The 19,022-nt window shown below is 39.3% G+C and overlaps 1 pseudogene; it reads left to right on the top strand.

Moving 5' to 3' along the window:
* The first annotated feature begins 1,995 nt into the window (after positions 1-1,995).
* The window catches only part of LOC131320419 (actin-related protein 5-like), a 56,412-nt pseudogene continuing 39,385 nt past the window's right edge, over positions 1,996-19,022 (top strand).

Raw genomic sequence — 19,022 nt, 5'->3', positions numbered from 1 at the left:
CACGTGTATGTATAGGGTAAGAATGTATGTGGACGTGTGTATGTATAGGATAAGAGAGAGAGAGAAGCAGAGAATTAGTTTGAATAGAGTTCTAGTTAGGGTTTAGATAGGAAAGATAAGAGATGAATATGAATCCCTGATTCCCTATATATCTAAAGTTTAAATATATATCTTATACAATAGTGCAAATAATATCAATTGTACACATAATAATATATTTTAATTATTCAATCTAATTAGTTATTGTATGGGTCATGGAATGCGTCGTTACATAAACGGTCTAGCACAAAAGGGGTGGCTGCATTTAAACTTGATATGGCTAAGGCATACGATCGAGTGGACTGGCGTTATCTTGAGCAGGTAATGAGGCAACTAGGTTTCCACACCTTATGGATTGGATGGGTCATGGAATGCGTAAAAATGGTATATCCTTCTCTATTACCATGAATGGGAAAGCTGGGGAATCTTTTCACCCTAGTAGAGGTATTCACCAAGGCTGCCCTTTATCACCTTATTTATTTCTGTTGTGTGGTGAGGGATTTACAGCGCTTTGCGATGATTATGTAAGTAAAAAGCTTCTCTATGGCTTTCGTATTAATCGTCACTGCCCGGTTGTTTCCCATTTATTATTTGCGGATGATTTTGTTGTGTATTGTCAAGCAACGGAACGAGATTATGCTACCCTTTATAATATTCTGGAGTTGTATGAAGCTGCTTCTGGTCAAAAAGTTAACAAAGACAAGTCATTGATTTTTTTCAGTCCAAACATCACACCAGAAGCTCGTCTTACATTAGCTAATCGTGTCGGGATCTCCATGGAAGCCAAAGAGGCTAAGTACTTAGGCCTCCCTGTCTTTCTTGGAAATTCCAAGCGTGAGCTTTTCTCATATGTGAAAGCCCGTACGATTAAACGGTTAAGATCATGGATAGATTCAAGGCCAAACTTAGCTGGTAGGGAAGTCTTAATCAAATCAGTCCTCTTGACAATTCCAAGCTATGTTATGTCCTGTTTTCAGTTGCCCAAACAGCTCATGAATCAAATCTCTGCCGAGATTGCAAAATTTTGGTGGGGTTCAAAAGAAGGGGAACGCAAAATTCACTGGATAAAATGGGATAAGCTAAGTCGGTGTAAACGCAAAGGTGGATTGGGGTTTCATGACTAGGAAGTTTTAACAGGGCCTTGATAGCTAAACAAGGGTGGAAATTGATTTTCGGTGAATCGTCTCTCTTCAAACGAATTTTCAAGGGCAAATACTTTCCAAACACGACTTTCTTCAATGCAAATATAAGCAGCCAGGCATCGTGGGCTTGGAGAAGCATTTGTTGGGCTAGAGAGTTATACTCAATAAAGGTTGAAGGTGGCAGGTTTGTTCAGGAAAACACATTCGAATTTGGGAGGACCTTTAGCTGCCAAAACCACCGGCTTTCAAGGTCAGCCCGAGTTCGGTAAGGAGTAGCACCATAACTTATGTTTCTGATCTTATTGACGATTCCACAAAGACTTGGAAGATGCAGCTGATCAAAGAAAGTTTCAATGAAGAAGAGGCAACTGTTATCCTTTCCTTGCCTATTAGTACCGCGCAAAGAAGGGATCGCAAAGTATGGCACGACTCCCCAAATGGCGTATTCACTGTAAAATCTGCTTATTGCTTGGAAAAAAAGAGCTTGATCAATGAGCTCGATAATCACGGAGCTCAATCTAGTTCTGCTAATGTGATGGCACAGATTTGGAAGAAGTTATGGGGCTTGCCTATCCACCCAAAGGTCAAATTTTTTGCTTGGAAGTGTTTCAATGAAGCTCTAGCAACCAACTCAGCCCTAACCGCTAAGAAGGTACGTTCTGATCCAATTTGCTCACTGTGTGGAAATGCGAAGGAATCTATTTTTCATTTGTTGTTTCGATGTGATTTTGCTTCAAAAGTGTGGATTCTTTCACCTTTTCGCCTTAGACCTAAGGAGCTTCGATTCTATGTGATGTTTAGGAGTAGTAAATCCTTGAAATGACGATCGAAAACCACAATTGCTGCCAACTCTTGGGTCTATAGAAAGGGACTTCAAATTACGTCTTGTTTTGAACTTGAGCACCTTTTTTACATATTCTGTCAAATAGTCAAAAAGATTTAACCAAATAGGCTAACGGGCTATGGTGGTGCTGTTTTTTAAATATTGTGCCCTAATCTTTTGTTTTCTGAGATCGATTGAATGTTTTCAATTCTTGATGTTATTGTAGTCTTATACGTAATTTGGAATTTGGAAAAAAGGATTAGCAATATGAAGACATGTTCTCTAATGTTGTGCCTTAAGTTGGAATTTTATGCAATTATCCGCCAGAACGTCTCTTATTTTCCCTTTGTTTATTGCATTCAGTAGGTAATTCTCTTGTTAGCATTAATCATGTGCTTTTTCTTTCAATCTTTTATTGGCGTAAACTGTAGAGTTAGTGTCAAGTGACTGAGTGGGACACTTGACCCTTGGGTAATGGTAAGGTGTATGTGGCAGACATTTGTGTAGGTGTATAATAATTTGAGTTTGGGATAAAACTATGCTAGAAAACTTGTATTTATGAATGAAATACTTCATGATTCTAGTAAAGAATTTGTAAGTTAAACAAGTATATTGAGAAATATTCTATTTGTTTGTGTCCACTGGCCTTGATATTGGAATTACATGAATTTGATGCTTAGACACATACCCACAGTCCCACACCCGACACTTACACCCCAATCCATATGACATAGATGGCATATGCCAAGAGGTAGCTGGGGTCTGTGGTATTGTGGGCTGTGCGGGGGGAGTTACAGAATGGGGTTTGATAATTTACTTCTTTTGGGAGAAAATATCTACGGTTTCGCACTAAAAGAAGAAACAAAACAAAAAACAAGGCATTTGTTAGATTGTGACTTCTGTAGAATCATCTTGTTGTATTCTCATTTGTGAACAGGTGAAACTGTCACAATTGTCGGAGACCATGATCCTGCATTGATGAAATACTTTGATTGCACACGGTCAGGACCTCGTTCAGCCTTTGAAAGCAATGTTGTCTTCCAGTTTGAGATAATGGAATATGTAAGCTTGAGGTTTTAGTTGTGCTAAATGCTGCCATACTTGATTCCCCATTTTCAACGGTATCATCCGTATAATTAATAGGCATGCATGCGTAGTCAATGCTAAACTACGTTGTTCTCCTTTCACCTTTCAACGCATGTATGTTATCTTTTATTTACTTTTATTCTTGTGTTGAAAAGGCCTAGTTTTACTCTTCCTCTTTTGCAATGATAAATGCCTAGTGACCTATTCTATAATCAAGAAAATTATTCTTTTGCTGCTTCTTATGTGAAGTTGAACTGTGAAAATGTTAGAGAGTGACTGAGGATAGTTAGTGGTCTATTGCACATCATCAGATTTTGCTGTGTAAGATTTATTTCCAATTTGAAGCATGAAATGTTCTTTCTTTGTTGCTTAGATTCACTGTAATTCCCCCCCACCCCAATACTAGGGATTTGTTCCAATTCATAGGTGGACTCAATGTCAGGCTTGCAATGTCGCATATAATATCTTAATATCATATTGCTAGATTGTCAAATAATAGTATGAAAACTTCAAGAAGTTTTTTATTTATTTAGCAAGGTACTTCATGAAGTTGTTGTGTGTATCAAATTTGTTACTGAATTTTAGCTTTGTATCCTGATTCTCGTTTCTTATTTCTTGCATTTTTAGATTCTTGACTTTGGGTCCAATAGGTTGGGTGCAGATCAAGTAGAGGTGCGTTAAAATTCTGAACAGAGTTTATGTATCAATGATTAATCTACACAAAAAGAAAGAAAGAGAAAGAAAAGGGGAATGGGAATGGGAAAAAGGAGAAAACAACATTGATTCTGGACTTTGGGTTTTCCATACACCATTTGTTCCCTTTAGTGCTTCCTAGTCACATTAAAGTGGTTTTTCATACTGTAACAATTGTATCTATCCTGAGCGACATCTATGTTATACATTGTAATTTCTTGTGGTTGTCTAGTTTTTTAGTTTGAACTCGTAGGCTCCGTGCATATTGTTGGTCTTTAGGGTGCTCTAGTTGTCTAGAACTATCAGATGTTTCATTTGATGGTTTCAAGCACTTAGAGATCGTCTCACAGAATTGATGTTACTTATCATCTCATTAAAATAGACACGCATGAATTGTGATGGAAAATCATCACCCATACGAATGGCAACATATATGAAAGGTTGTTGGAAGGACATATACATTTGTAAATGGTGGAAAATGAAACCAGTAAATTTCAAATGCAATGGACAGCAAAATACAAGCATTTTAATTTCTCTTCAAATGCCTCAGCCTTCATACAACACTTGGAACTACGATGATATTCATTTGCTTGCTTAGTTACTTGTGCACATCTGGCAAATTATCTTTAAATAATTTCACTTTCTCAAGGCTTGATATTGATATATATTAACATAAATTTGTGTTGTTTGTTGAGGGCAAACAGATTGACCATCCTGTCCTAATTACAGAATGTGCGTGCAACCTAGTACAATATCGCAGTAAAATGGCAGAACTTCTGTTAAAGTCTTATGGAGTTCCTTCTGTTGGTATGGACACTATCTATTACTTTGGGTTCAACACTTTTCAAGCATTTATGAACTTCTCAGTCAAAAAAAAGATGCTTAGGCTGGATTATTACCAAGCACATTAGTGGTCTACCACTGTTTTAGTAGGCCATATGTTGGTGTTTATGATGTTCTCTTTGGTGTTCCACTCCCTATGGGTATTCGTATGCCCATGCATTTGGTGCTTTAGGCTTTGTTTGGAACATGGGGAAAGGAAGGGGAAATGAAAGAAAGTTAAAAAAATTTCCTTTCCGTTATTTGGTTTTGAGAGAAAGGGAAGAGAAAATGGCAAAATAGAGTTATGGGAGTAGTAAAAATTCTCTCCTTCCTTTTCTCCCATTTTACTTCTTAATCGAAGACGCACGGATACGGATATGAGATACGGATACGCGGATACTTGATTTTTTCAAAAAGAAGGATACAATACATTGGGGGATATGTTGAATATAAAAGTAAATAAAAAATATATTATATATAATTTTTAATTCCTAAAATTTCATTAATGATTAAAGTTTTTCATTACACAAGTTCACCATTTCACATGCCGAGAGATATATATTCACGTATAGGTATATATATATATACGGGGCGGTTCCAGGGACCCTTAAAAAAACCCTTACCCCCCCCCCCCCCCCCCCCCCCAAGTTCCCGATCGAATTTTGATGATCCGAGTCACTCAATGTAATCAGAACGTGATTTTAAGGGTGCCCGCGAGAAATCAGCAAAAAAAATGATTGGGAAGGGCTTCATCCGAACAATTTTTTATTAAACTTTATTGAACGGTTCAATAAAAAACTGCTCAAATCAAGCCCTTCCTGGTTAGTTTTTTTGCCCGTTTCTCGCAGGTACCCTTAAAATCACTTTCTGAACACATTAAGCGACTCGAATCATCAAAATTTGATCGGAAACTATGAGATTAAGATTTAGAGGGTTTTTTTAAGGGTCTCCGGAACCGTCCCGATTTATTTAAATACACACAATGAGAGAGAGAGAGAGAGAGAGAGAGAGAGAGAGAGAGAGAGAGAGAGATAGATGAGAGACTTATAAGGTTTTCGAGAGAGGATATTGTTGGTGTGTTTCTGGTGTCGATTGGTGGGGGAAAAAGAGAAATATAGTCCTACTTGCAATTTTAACCCATATATTTTAAGTAATAATATATTTACCCTCGCGCATATCCGAAATATATCCAAGCATAACCAACACGTATCCATGGATACCCAAAAATAATCCTAAAAGCAGGATACTTTAAAAAGCATATCGGATACGTATCTGGAGAGTATCCGAGAGTATCGGTATCTAATACGGATATGATACGTGATGCGGAGGCCAAAATAGAGTATCCGTGCTTCATAGTTCTTAATTATTGTCCCTCCTCTTCCCTTTCTTTCCACAATTTCTAAACAGAGCCTTATTTTTGCTTAATTTTCTGTAATTACAGGTGCATTGTTACCTTTGTTTTGCCTAATTAACTTCTCTATCTTTTATGTGATTACAGCACTTGGTGTTTATGCTGCATTCAGCTACAAGTATAATCAGCAACTTGGGATTTGCAATAAAGATGGTCTTGTCATCTCCTCAGGATTTTCCACAAGCCATGCCATCCCAGTATGGTTACAACCTTTAATTTTCTAAAATTCTTCAATAAAGGGCATGCTACCGGTTATATTTTAAGAACTGAGCATTTATACTTTTAATGTTACTCCCTACATTAGAATATAGAGCATTACTTCTCAATTTGAAGGATTTGGAATGGCTATATATTATGCTACAATTTCTTCCTGAAGTCTTGCGTTCGGTTTGAAGTGTTTGTAATAGTAACAAGAACTGTTAGATGTGGTGAGTAATTGTGTGTCAGATAATGGTTCAACATTAGCTGCGTGTGCACATTCAGGTGTGCATGAAACACATCATGTGTTACTAGATGCGTGCCATATTTTCTCATCATTGTTACCACTACTACAACCTTGATCATCATATATTACATTTGTCATGTCCAATTTTCTGAAATTCCAGTCGAGAACTGCCTTTCTTCGTGATATATAATGATAATGTAGAGGGGCGTAGCCTATATCAGGCTTCAGCTTTCATTGTGGGTCTGTTGATGATGACCGCAGCCATGACATTTGCATGTGCTTATTTCATTTTCAGTTTGTCAATGGAGAACCTATTAATGAAGCGTGCTGCCGAACAAATGTTGGTGGATACCATGTCACTGATTACTTGAAGCAACTTCTTTCACTTAAATATCCTCATCACATGTAAGCATAATTCTTGTTGTTGCTTCTCATGACACAAGAACTTCTTCTTGGTTAACTGCTACAGTTTTTTTTTTCCTAAGATACAAACAGGTCTAGGCTTACATTGGAGAAGGTTGAAGACCTGAAAATGGAGCACTGTTATATTGCAACCGATTATTTATTAGAAGCTTGATTATTTCAGGTACACCTTCTTTGTTCTCCCTCAATCCATCTTTTTTCTCTGAATTTCAGTTTTGGTAAAAACTGTGACAGAAAGAGACCAAGGAAGCCGAAGAGAAGACCAAGTGTTGGCAACTCCCATGGACACCATCACCCACTGAAGAGCCGCCATCAGAAGAGAAGATTGCTAGAAAGGCTGCTCTTAAGGAGAAACAAGGTCAGAGGTTGCGCGAAATGGCTGAGGCAAAAAGGACTTCTAGGATAAATGAACTAGAGAATGAATGCAAGGGTCTGGAATTTCTACTACAGTAGCTGAAACATGTCAAAGATAGTGACATTCCATCTTTCCTGTCGGAGACTGGGTATGCCTCTAAGCAAGAAATAGAAGCTGCTCTTGTGAAAGTTACACAATCTTTACGGAAGGTAAAGGGTGAAGAAGCTGATACTGAGGAGAAGACAGATCCTACCTCAACTGAAAAGTATTCGATGGTTGATATACCTGACAATATGCTGACGTCTGAGCAGGTATCCATTTATAGTACGTGAGTGGATAATCAGTAGGCTCTTCATTATAAAGTTGCTGTTTGTTTGGATTCGGCACAAGCACTTACGTCATACTTTCAGCTAATAACTGAGTGGTGATAGCTGTGTAACTGAAATGAGGATCATTTTGTATGAGGGACGAGAATGTGGTACATCACATAGGCTAAATTGTGGTACAATAGGAGAAGGATTCTATAGTTCAAACTACTAGAACGTACATGTTTCAACTTAGTAAACATCCAGTAGTATCGTTTTTCAAAGTTATTCATGTAACACTCATTCTAGAAAGTAATGAACACGTCTCTAGTTCTTAGTCTAATTCTTCTTACATGGCTTGCAGCTCCACTCATACTAATTTGTAGTTTATTACATGTGATTTTTTAGCCTTGGCAAAATATTGTTAAATAAATAGGAGAAACTTTAGGGATCACTTTGGATCGCTAAATTTATCATTTCGGAACTTAGGCGTACCATGTGCCGGAACATGCGTTCTAGAACATAGTTGACTAGGGTACTAGTTGAGGATGGTGACACTCATGGATAGAACAATACAATATCTGTCACGCTCTCTATTTTTAACATAAATAAATAATCCATTTCAATAAATGATCCTCACATAATATAGACAATACCCAAAAGAGAGTTCCCAAATGATCACTTACAATCCAAGTCTCCAAATTTAAAGGTTTACAATATTGGCACTACGGCCCAAATTCTATAGTTAATTAAAGACAGTAAATTTAGAGGTTACATAATACCTGAAGTTTAAAAAGTTCATATGAATTTATAATTTAATCCTTTCAAGAGATCATACAAAAGATGATAGAACCACTTCTCGGGATAGCTTTCAAAAGATATGAAGTCAAGCATGCACACCATGCACTCCGCGTCAAAATCCTTGAGGTGTACCTGAAAATGATAGGTTGAGCTACACTAGCCCAGTAGAGAATTTTATACTCAAGCCATATGTGAATGCGATGAAACATGCTACAAGAGGGGAATAATTTTCAATAAACAACATGAGACACGATGGAATATCATGAAGAATCGACGGACTACGACCACGGGATTCTATGCGTCTTAAAGATATCCTTAACCTTTCATACATCAAACGAAGGGCAGCGTTAAACACATGTCCATCTGACTAACCCACGACAGTTTCTCAAACCATTTTAAGTCTCCTCAAATGATTGCCACTATTAACTTTCCTATCCCTTACCATTTACCATCAAGCCTCTTTTCATAAAAGAAAACATTCCTTTTTGATTTCCAAAATAATTTTGAGAAATACTCTCGACCTCTACAGGTCGAGCTTCGTTGATTCACTTGAATACCGGAATCCGTTGATTTATGCCCAAATACCGAAGCTGTTGATTCGCTCAGGAATACCGGAGGATTTTTCATAAAAATCTTTTTTCCAAAACCAAGTTCCTTTCTTTTCAAAAAAAACCTTGATGAAATCAATTGTTGTTTCCCTTTTTTAAAAATTACAATCTCAAGCAATACACGACCCAAACAACAACATGAACTTCAATAATTAGTCATAACTTCCTTCATCATGCGAGACATTCAATTGTATTACCACACTTTGCGTTACAGTAAATTCTCTCCACTGGGTTTTCGCATTACCACATCTTACGTTGCGGGTCCTCTAAAGTCTCCGCATTACCACACCTTTCTTTGCAGGACCCTCAATTCAAAATTCACAACTCACACAAACACATAAGTATTAACAATCCGAATACAAAAAGACAACACTTTCCAAGGTCATAGTCTTTCATTCAACATCATTCAATGTATTATAAACTCACAAACATGTCCTTTTGTACATTATTAAATACCTTAGGTTCACGTTATCCCTTAAAGTTTATCACAATGCCCCATGTCACGTACCGAACCCAAAATGACTCTACGACACACCATCCGCTAAGTTCTAAACGAGAATCTTATAGATCGGGTGGCAAGGGAATCTAGGAAGATCAACGATACAAGGCACGAGGATATGGGTTACCCTATTCTCATCTGACCGCAAGGAAAACCCCCATCGACCAACTATGCACCCTACGATATATTTTATGGCCTACGATACTCAATAACGACTCCATAGTACATTTCTCATGTAGAGACCCGTATTTTTTAGGCCGTATTTTTTTCTTTTACAATCGTACAACTTGTTGAGATAGACAGTGTGGATTTATGATGTGGCGTACCCGTGGAAGGATATAAGGGTAATTGTGCGAGAGGTGCACGTGTGTGTGTGGGGTGGGAGCATGGGATTACTCCCCATGCCATAAAATTTTCCCTGGAGAATCATTTCTCCCATTTCCTCTCTCGGCTATCTATCTCTCCTCCTCTCCCCCGAAAAACTCTCTCCTCTCTTCTCTCTTCGATTTCATCTACCTAGGGTGTGATTCCGGACAAGGCCCTAGAATTAAAGTTGTTATACGGAGCACGGGCTCTCCGAATATCCAAGAAAAATCTTGATCAGACCTCATGGGAGCTCGGTTGACTTGGTCAAAGTGCCGGGTTTTGCTCAAAACCCTTAAAGTAGGGATTTCTTACTCTTATTATATGTTTATACGGTGACTATGTATCTAGATCATGCCTCGTTTCGTTGTTTGAGGTTGTTTCTTCCATTTTCAAAAATTTGCAGAATAGGGTCTTCGTTTTGTGAGTTTTACACCTTCTTAAGCTCAGAATTAAATTTTGGTTGCTTCATATGAAATAGATTAGACTTGGAGTCCTTTCTAATGCCTCTGAAATCACCCAAAACCGTTGAGAATTGAATTAATGGTGGATTTTAGAAATCTGCTCACAAATCTGTCTCGGTTTCTGCTGTTTCTGCTCGTTTTCGGTTTGCGTCCAACTTCAAATGGCTGTAACTTTCTCGTTTGATGTCCGATTCATGCAAACTTTATATCGATTTCGAGGTCTTGAAGTCAGCTTTGTATTGGCACTGGAATCGTCTTAAAACTCTTAGTACACCGAAAGTTATGATCATTGAGTGGAGGTGTGTCAATTTGTCACGTTGATGCGTGACAGATTCGTATTAGTTCGGTAAATGCCTGTCTAAACATCCTTGGAGTGCAGATTTGACTAGGCTTCTTTCATTCCTTTTAAGCTTCATTCACTCGCTTAACTTTTGGGACTAGAATCGTTCAAAAATAATAAGAACTGAATTTATAATGATTTTTAGAAGATTGCCCTGTAATCTGGAAGTCTGGGCAGCGTACAGAGCTGCGTTTTTCATCGTTTGCTATGGTTAAGCGACGCTATTGGTTATGGGTCCTTATGGGTTTTAAAGATTGGTAAGTTGGTGAACTTTTGGCGTTGGAATCATGGAAAAATATTGAGTATGGAATTTTTAATGAATTGTCGAACACTGCCTGCTCTCTGGGACAGTTTTGGTCCGTTGATTCTCGTTCGTCTATTTTAATTCCCGATCACTTCTAACACATTTTAAACCTCATTAAACCATCCCTAAGCTTGATTATTTGAGTTCCAATGATTCGTTGATCATTCAATTTCCTTCGATACCCATCAAGTGCTATCTTAGTGTCATCGTAAGTGGATATAAGGTTGTTTAGGACTACCGTAGGCTATGTGGGATGTTGTGGGAAGTATAGTGGGTAGACATGAGCTTTTCTAGTGAACCGAGTGGTAATATAGTAATGCGTGTCCGCATGATCACTTACTTATCCTTCAAACTCTTTTGGCGTTCGTTCCATAAGATCTAAGTATCAATATTAGCGAGTTATATGTTGTAGAGTCGCTATGGAGTCGGTACGATATTATGATGTACTAAGAAAAAAAAAGGTGTGTACTGATTTATCAGTCTATTTTTTGTTATGATTGATCGTTTGGAATACATTGAATTGTGATTGTCGATGCGTGTTTGACCTATAAGTCGGTTTGATTGATGTGCTTTATTGTGTCTTGAGATTAGAGAAGTATTTGTTGAATGAGTTGTATGATTATTGGAATTTGAGTGGCTGTAATTAGGCGTGTCAATGGACCGGATCCGACAGATCCGAATCCGGATCCGGATCCGATAAGACCCAATCCGATCCGGATCCGATAAGACTCAAATCCGATAGTGGTAATCCGGATCCGAATCCGAAAAATCTGGATCCGATCCGAAAATCCGAATCCGATCTGGAAACTTTTTTTACTTCAAAAATTTTAGCAAAAAAAAATATATATTTTTCAAAAAAATACAATTTTTCAAAAAAAAATATTTTCCGAAAAAAATAAAAAAATAAAAATACAACTTCTTAAACATTTTTTAATTACTATTTTTTTTAAAAAAATTTAAAAAATTTAAAAAATAAAGTTCGGATTCGGATTGATAACGGATTTAATCCGATCTGATCCGGATTCGGATCCGTATTGAATTACCGGATTCGGATTATCGGATCGACTTTATCGGATTCGGATCCGGATCCGGATCGGATTTTTCGGATCGGATCCGGATTAGATCCAGTCCATTGACAGGCCTAGCTGTAATTGAGAATTGGAATGAGGAAGTGACTGTAACGCAAGGAGTGGAAATGCAAACTGCAATGCAAAGGGTGGTAATACAGAGACCCAAATAATGGATGATGTTGGTTGCAACGCAAGTGGTGGAAATGCAGAATGGTTGAGATTATGAGAAGTGTTGAAATGGTTGCGAACCTATTGTGAGTACGTTTGATTGATGTGATTTTTAATAATGTTTCTACATGACATGTGAATGGTTAGGAATACTTACAAGCTGTTTGGAACACTTTGGCCGTAGTCTGTATTCCGTTGTGATAAACTCATATTTCTCATGTTTACTTATCAAATTCTTTCACTTTTTGTGCATACTTCATCGTATTTTCATATAGCTTAAGTATAGATTTTTCTACTGGGTTAGTGTAGCTCAACCTATCATTTTTCAGGTACACTTCAGGGATTCAGTCTTGGAGGGTGTGAAGTGTATGCAGACATCACAAGCTAAAGTTTTTTTTTTTTTTGAAGTACTTATCTTTTTTCGTAAATCAAACTGCATTGTACTATTTTCTCTATTTTGGAATATTGTATCAGTTGACATTTTTGCGAGATTTAGAAACTATATTAGAAACTATATTGTAATTTGGGGTACCGTATGTACTATTGTGAGGATTTGTATTTAAAATGGTATTGTTATTTATGTTTAAAATCGAGGGTGTGACATCTCAATTCACCATTCATCATGTCATGTTATAACGCTTAACAAGTCTATATCGATCATTGAGACATGCCACAAAATCTACTTCAATCAACAAAGAGTATAAATAATGCACGAGTATCCTAATCATTCAATTCTACACTTTTCTAAGTTATGATGAGAGCCCAAGCAGATTGATTGGTCAACAAATCTTTTGAGGTACGAACAATTAAGTTTGGAAGTGATTTGAAGCTAATCAAAAGATGTTTGAAGCGTTCGAGGTTCAAACGGGCACGATAAGAAACAAATGAACCAAATCTGCCCGAAACAGAATAGGGGTAGAGGTATTGATACCTGGCTAGAATCTGGTCCAGATAAGAGTGGGGTATCGATACCCCTTTTGAGAGTATCAATACCATGGAGTCTTTTTTTTGCAAATTTTCAATTTTTCAACAACGAAACTCCAACAATAAACAACGAACCAAGCACGATCAATGTAGAGACCCGTAAATTTTTTATTTATTTTTAATTATTGAAATGTTTATTAATTGGCTAATTGGGAGAATATGGTTTATTTGGTGGCTATTTGAATTAGAAATTGAAATGAGGGAATTGAAACTTAAGGGAATGGGTGTGTGATTAAAGGATATAGGAGTATATATAAGGTGGGTGGGTGCGTAAGAGATTATATATCTCTCATCCTCTCTCTCTCTCTCTCTCTCTCTCTCTCTCTCTCTCTCTCTCTCTACCGAAATTCTCTCTCTCTCCTCTCCTCTCACTCAAAACTCCTCCAAGACCTCAAGAACCTCTAAGATCAACCTCCCTTCGGCCTTCTAATCGTGTTCTCGAGCTTGAAATTTCATGGGTCAAGCTTGGAGGGAAGTTCTTGGTCAATTTCGGAGCTTTGGAGGTCTAGGGCTCGCTTGGACTTCGACCAATCGCTTGGGTCTCGCTCGAATCACTTAAGGTGGAGATTTCTTACTCTCACTATGTGTTTATGGGTTGATTATGTGCCTTAATCGTGCTTGGTTCGTTGTTTGTTGTTGGAGTTTTGTTGTTGAAAAGCTGAAAAATTTGCAGAAAAACTCCGTGGTATTGATACCCTGTCTCCTCTGGACTAAACTCTAGCCAGGTATTGATACCTCGATCAGGGGTATCAATACCCCTCTTCTGTTCCGGGCAGATTTGGTTCATTTGTTTCTTCTCGTACCTGTTCGAACCTTGAACACCTTAAACACCTTTCGAATAGTTTCACATGACTTTCAAACTTGATTATTCGTACCTCGGAAGAGTCATTGACCAATCGATCTCCTTGGACTCTCGTCATAACTTAGAAAAGTGTAGAAATAAATGATTACGATATCCGTACGTTATTTATGCTTTTAGTTTATGGAAGTAGATGTTGTAGCATGTCTTAATGAACGATATAGACTTATTAAGCGTTATGGCATGACGTGGTGATTGGTGGATTGGTTGACGTACCATGGAGTCGTTATTAAAAATCGTATGCTATAAGGTATGACGTGGGCGCTTAGTTGGTCGATAGGCGTTTGTCTAGTGGTCTGGAAGAGAATAGGGTAACTCGTATCTTCTTGCTTCATCTTGATTGATCATCCTAGGTTCCTTTAGTATTCGTTCTATAGATTTTCGTTTAGATCCTAGCCGGTGGTGTGTCGTGGAGTTGTTGTGGGTTCGGTACGTGAAGTAGGGCGTTGCAATAGACTTAAGGGAATAATGTGGACTTAAAATATATATATATATATATATATATATATATATATATATATATATATATATATATATCAATGTACAATGGGATATGTTTCGAGTTTGTATTATATTGTGTGATGACGAATGGAAGGATGTTACTTTGGAAAGTATTGTCTTCTTGTATATTGATTGATAACGCGTGTGTGTTTGTGTGAGTTTTGAACTTTGAATTGAGGGTCCTGCAACGCAAAGTGTTGTAATGCGGAGACTCTAGAGGGCCTGCAACGCAAGGTGTGGTAATGCAAAAATCCAGGCGGAGAGAATTCACTGTAACGCAAGGTGTGGTAATACGGTTGAATGTCTCGCATGATGAAGGAAGTTATGATTTGTTTAGAAGTTCATGTTGTTGTTTGAGTTGTTTATTGCTTGAGATGGTAACTGTCGAAAAAAGGAATAAACGATCGATTTTATCAAAGTTTTGAAAAGAAAGGAACTTGGTTTTGGAAAAAGGATTTTTATGAAAAATCCTCCGGTATTCCTAAGCGAATCAATGGTTCCAGTATTTGGGCACAAATCAACGGATTCCGATATTCAAGAGAATCAACAGAGCTTGACCCGTGAAGGTCGAGAGTTTTCTCAAAGTTATTTTGGCAACCAAAAGGAAATGTTTTCTTTTTATAAAAGAAGCTTGATGGTAAATGGTAATAAATGAGGAAAATAAATGTGGTAGTCAATTGAGGAATCTTAAAATGATTTGAGAAAGGGTATTGGGTTGATTAGATTGATTTGTACTTAAAGCTACACCTAGTTATTGTACAAATGGCTAGGGATATCTATAAGACGTATTGAATTCTATAGTCGTTGTTCGTCGGTTCGTTGTGCCTTTTGTATCTTCAATCGTTCATTAGAAATCATTCATTCTTATAGCATGTTTCATCGCATTTGCATATAGCTTGAATATAGAATTCTATACTGGGCTATTGTAGCTCAACCTATCATTTTCAGGTGCACCTCAAGGATCTTAACGCAGAGTGCATGGTGTGCATGTTTGACATCATATCTTTTGAAAGCCGTCTTTGTGAAGTGATTCCATCACCTTTTGTATGATCTCTTGGAAAGATGAAATCGTAAATTTATTTGAAATCTTTTAATTTCAGATATTATGTAACCTCTAAATTTACTGTCTTTAACTAACTATGAAATTTAGGCCGCAGTGCCAATGTTGTAAATTTTTAAACTTAAGGATTTAGTTTGTAATTGATCATTTGGGAACTCTCTTTTTGGGTATTATCTATATTATGCGAGGATCATTTTAATGAAATGAATTATTTATTTATGTTGAAAATCGAGGGCGTGACAATCAAAACACATAATCAACCCATAAACACATAGAGAGAGTAAGAAATCCCTACCTTAAGCGGTTTAAACGAGACCCAAGCGATTGATCGAAGTCCAAGCAAGCCCTAGACCTCCAAAGTGTGGGCACGCGCCCCAAAACTTTTGATTTTGCCATTCTAAAAATCGGGTGCGGCCCTGTTTGAAAAGCGCGGCGAAACGCTTCGATTCAGAGTCGCCACTCGGGTTTTAGCGGTGAAAACACCCAAGGAATCTAACTCGAAAACGTTTGCTACGTTCGTTTGATTTTGGAAAAGGCTTGTAGACTGGACCGTCGTCACCTTCGATATCTGAGGTTCGGGAGCCAGGTTACGAGAGGGGAAGGGTTTTATGGCACCCCCGCTCGCCCAATCCGGAGATCGGTCTCTGCTCAGGCATTTTGTAAAAACGTTTGCATTTTTCTCTCATTAATCATTTTTGGCCAGTTAGGGAGGGGGAACAGTTAATTGGGGATTTAAAACTGTAACAAGTTGCAATTATGTGATAAAATGCTTATGGATGATTTGCTTGCAATAATAAACATAGATTGGGAACAAGCACCGAGAGTAGTTTGAGTAAGGTGGAGTATGCTGCTCTGAAGGGATGTGAGCAGGTATCGCACCAGTATGCACCGGCCAGGCCACTGCATACTAACGCAACCTGCGCACGCCACCTCATCACTGGCGTACTCCACTTACCATGAACTCACAGTCTTGTTTGCAACCCTCTGGGCTCTGGAATGGACCAGCGCACACCCAGGACAAACCACGCAGTCAATATATCAACGGTTAAATAATTACAGACAGATGAAATGGCCTTAAGCCATGAAAATAAACAGAACTCCCCATAAACAGTGTGGGAACATAAAAGAGGCCAAGACTAAGCTAAGATGCAAGGGCCAGCCACTGGATCTTGGCATAACTGCCGTACGCCAGTCGTATGAGACCGTACGCCAGTTACATCCCTTACCCAGTGCTTGGCTTTGCTTCATCTGGGCTCTGGAACATGACCAGAAAGCATCCCAAAGGCCCTCCAAAGCAAATAAAAGCGAATATTGAATGCTACACCTAAACGGTTCTAGGATATGGAAAAGCTGTAAAACTGGTTATTAGCATGCTAAGGTGATGACAGAAGTTTTTAAGCAAGTAAAAATGGACGATCAATGATCCGCACGCCAGTGGTGCACATACTGCCATGACCGGTGTACGGCATAATGGTACTGGCATGCGCCATAGTTCATCTCACACGATTGTTATATTTTACCAGTTTAAGGCTAGGACAAGTATTGATTGCTAGCCTAGACCTTACTGGTTCGCCTTAGGGGTCGAAAACAGAAAGCCACACAAAGGTGGTATACCTTTTTGTGTTGAGGTTTGAAGATGGTTTTGAGCTTTAAGGTTGAAGATGAAGGTTGAATGGTGACTGAAAGACAATGGGGTGTATAGGAGTGGGCTCCTCTTCTTTCTCTTTCAATGGAGAAGAAGAGGTAGAGAGCAAGAGAGGAGAGTAAAAAAAGGTTAGACTCTTTAATGTGGTTAACCCTTTGCAAATGAATGCAAGGGGGGCGAGGGTATTTATAGAGGAGAGAGGGACTCAGGGAGGGCCTTAACCAGTTTGGTTAGGGCTGGTTTGGTTAAGGGGAGAGCCTCCCATGCATTAAATGCATGGGACTTGGCTTGATGGAGGGTGTAGGAGAGAGGGGGAACGTCCCTGCCGAGTGTAATCATCAGGGGGACTGTAGGCCACGTCAGGGTGGCACAAAAGTCTCGTCCATGTGGCTGAATAAAGTTGATTTAACTGGGCTTGACTAGCGTGCGCCATGTTTGGACCGGCGTGCGCCAGTGATAACTGAGTCAACGGTCGATGACTGACACGTGACAGTTCACTGGCGTACGTCAGCTCAGTACTGGCGTAAGCCAATTTGGGTTTTGCTGGGGCCGTTTGGTTCTGGTTTGAAGGGTTTGAAATGGGTTTGAATGAGGTTCGAAATGCTCAAAGCTCAAACACACCATCGTCCTCAGACTGCTCTTGATCATAATCATCATTAGGGAAATAAAAGACCGAAAAAAATAGCATTATCTGGATGGTCCAGAATGGGGTGTCTACAGTAACCCCCCTTTGACGGCACTTGGGGTACCATTGACTGGAGACAAGTAACGTCAAAGGTTTTCTAGACACCCTCTTAGAGGCTATCCAGAATGCATGAATTTAAAGAACCTGTTTGATTTGAAGTTGGGACGGATAGATCGCCGCTTTGTTGTCTTTAACGGACAAATCACACAATGTGGACTCTCCTGGGAATGATCCACTTTGCAAAAGCATCGACTCCGTTGGGGAAAGAAGAGGAATTTGGACGGATGGATCGTCGTTGATTTGAAACTGGACGGATGGATTGTCGTTGATTTGAAATTGGACGGATGGATCGTCGTTGATTTGAAATTGGACGGATGGACCGTCGTTGATTTGAAATTGGACGGATGGATCGTCGTTGATTTGATCATATGGGCCTCTGCTTGGGGATGGGTCCATCATAGGTAACAATGTGGAATTGGGCCACTTGGGCTCTCATGCCGAGAATGAATTTCGACTCCAAAAGTGATTTGGGCCTTAGGCCCAGATAACACTGGCGTACGGTGTCATTCCACTGGCGTACGCCGGAAAACCTGATCGGCCCGAGCCCAGATCCAGCCCAGACCCGGCCCAGCTACTCTCTCATGTCGTATAAACTTCCGAGCCAGTGCAGAAACCGCCATCCTTCGGCTTTGAACTCCCAAGGGCTTTCAAATTCCCTCAAATCTCTTAATCTCTTCCTCATTCTTCCATTTTCTTCAAAACCCACGTTCCTATACTCATCCATGGCAGAACCCAGTGGTGGTGGCGGCAACGGCAATGGTGGTGAGGAGGAAAACCAACCGAGGGGTGGCATCGAGACTCCGGGGTCTCCAATCGAGGATCAAAAGGCCCCAGAAGCGTCGTCGATCATTGGTGCAGAGGTTCCAGGTGGTGACAGTGGCGATGGTGGCCATGCAGCAGAGGGCGACGACGGCGACGGGCGGCGTACGCCAGTTGTTACTGAACCAGGGGGTCCACGGGTTCGTCGTCTGGACTCAAGGAGCGGTGTAGAAGGGTTAGTGATCACCGACCTGGGCTTGGCCGGAGCCAGCGACAGCGGCAGCGGCAGCGGCAGTGGTGGTGGTGAT

This window comes from Rhododendron vialii, chromosome 3a (assembly GCF_030253575.1).
Source record: "Rhododendron vialii isolate Sample 1 chromosome 3a, ASM3025357v1".
In the NCBI taxonomy this organism is placed as follows: domain Eukaryota; kingdom Viridiplantae; phylum Streptophyta; class Magnoliopsida; order Ericales; family Ericaceae; genus Rhododendron; species Rhododendron vialii.
This window is presented reverse-complemented; position numbering and strand designations above follow the sequence as displayed.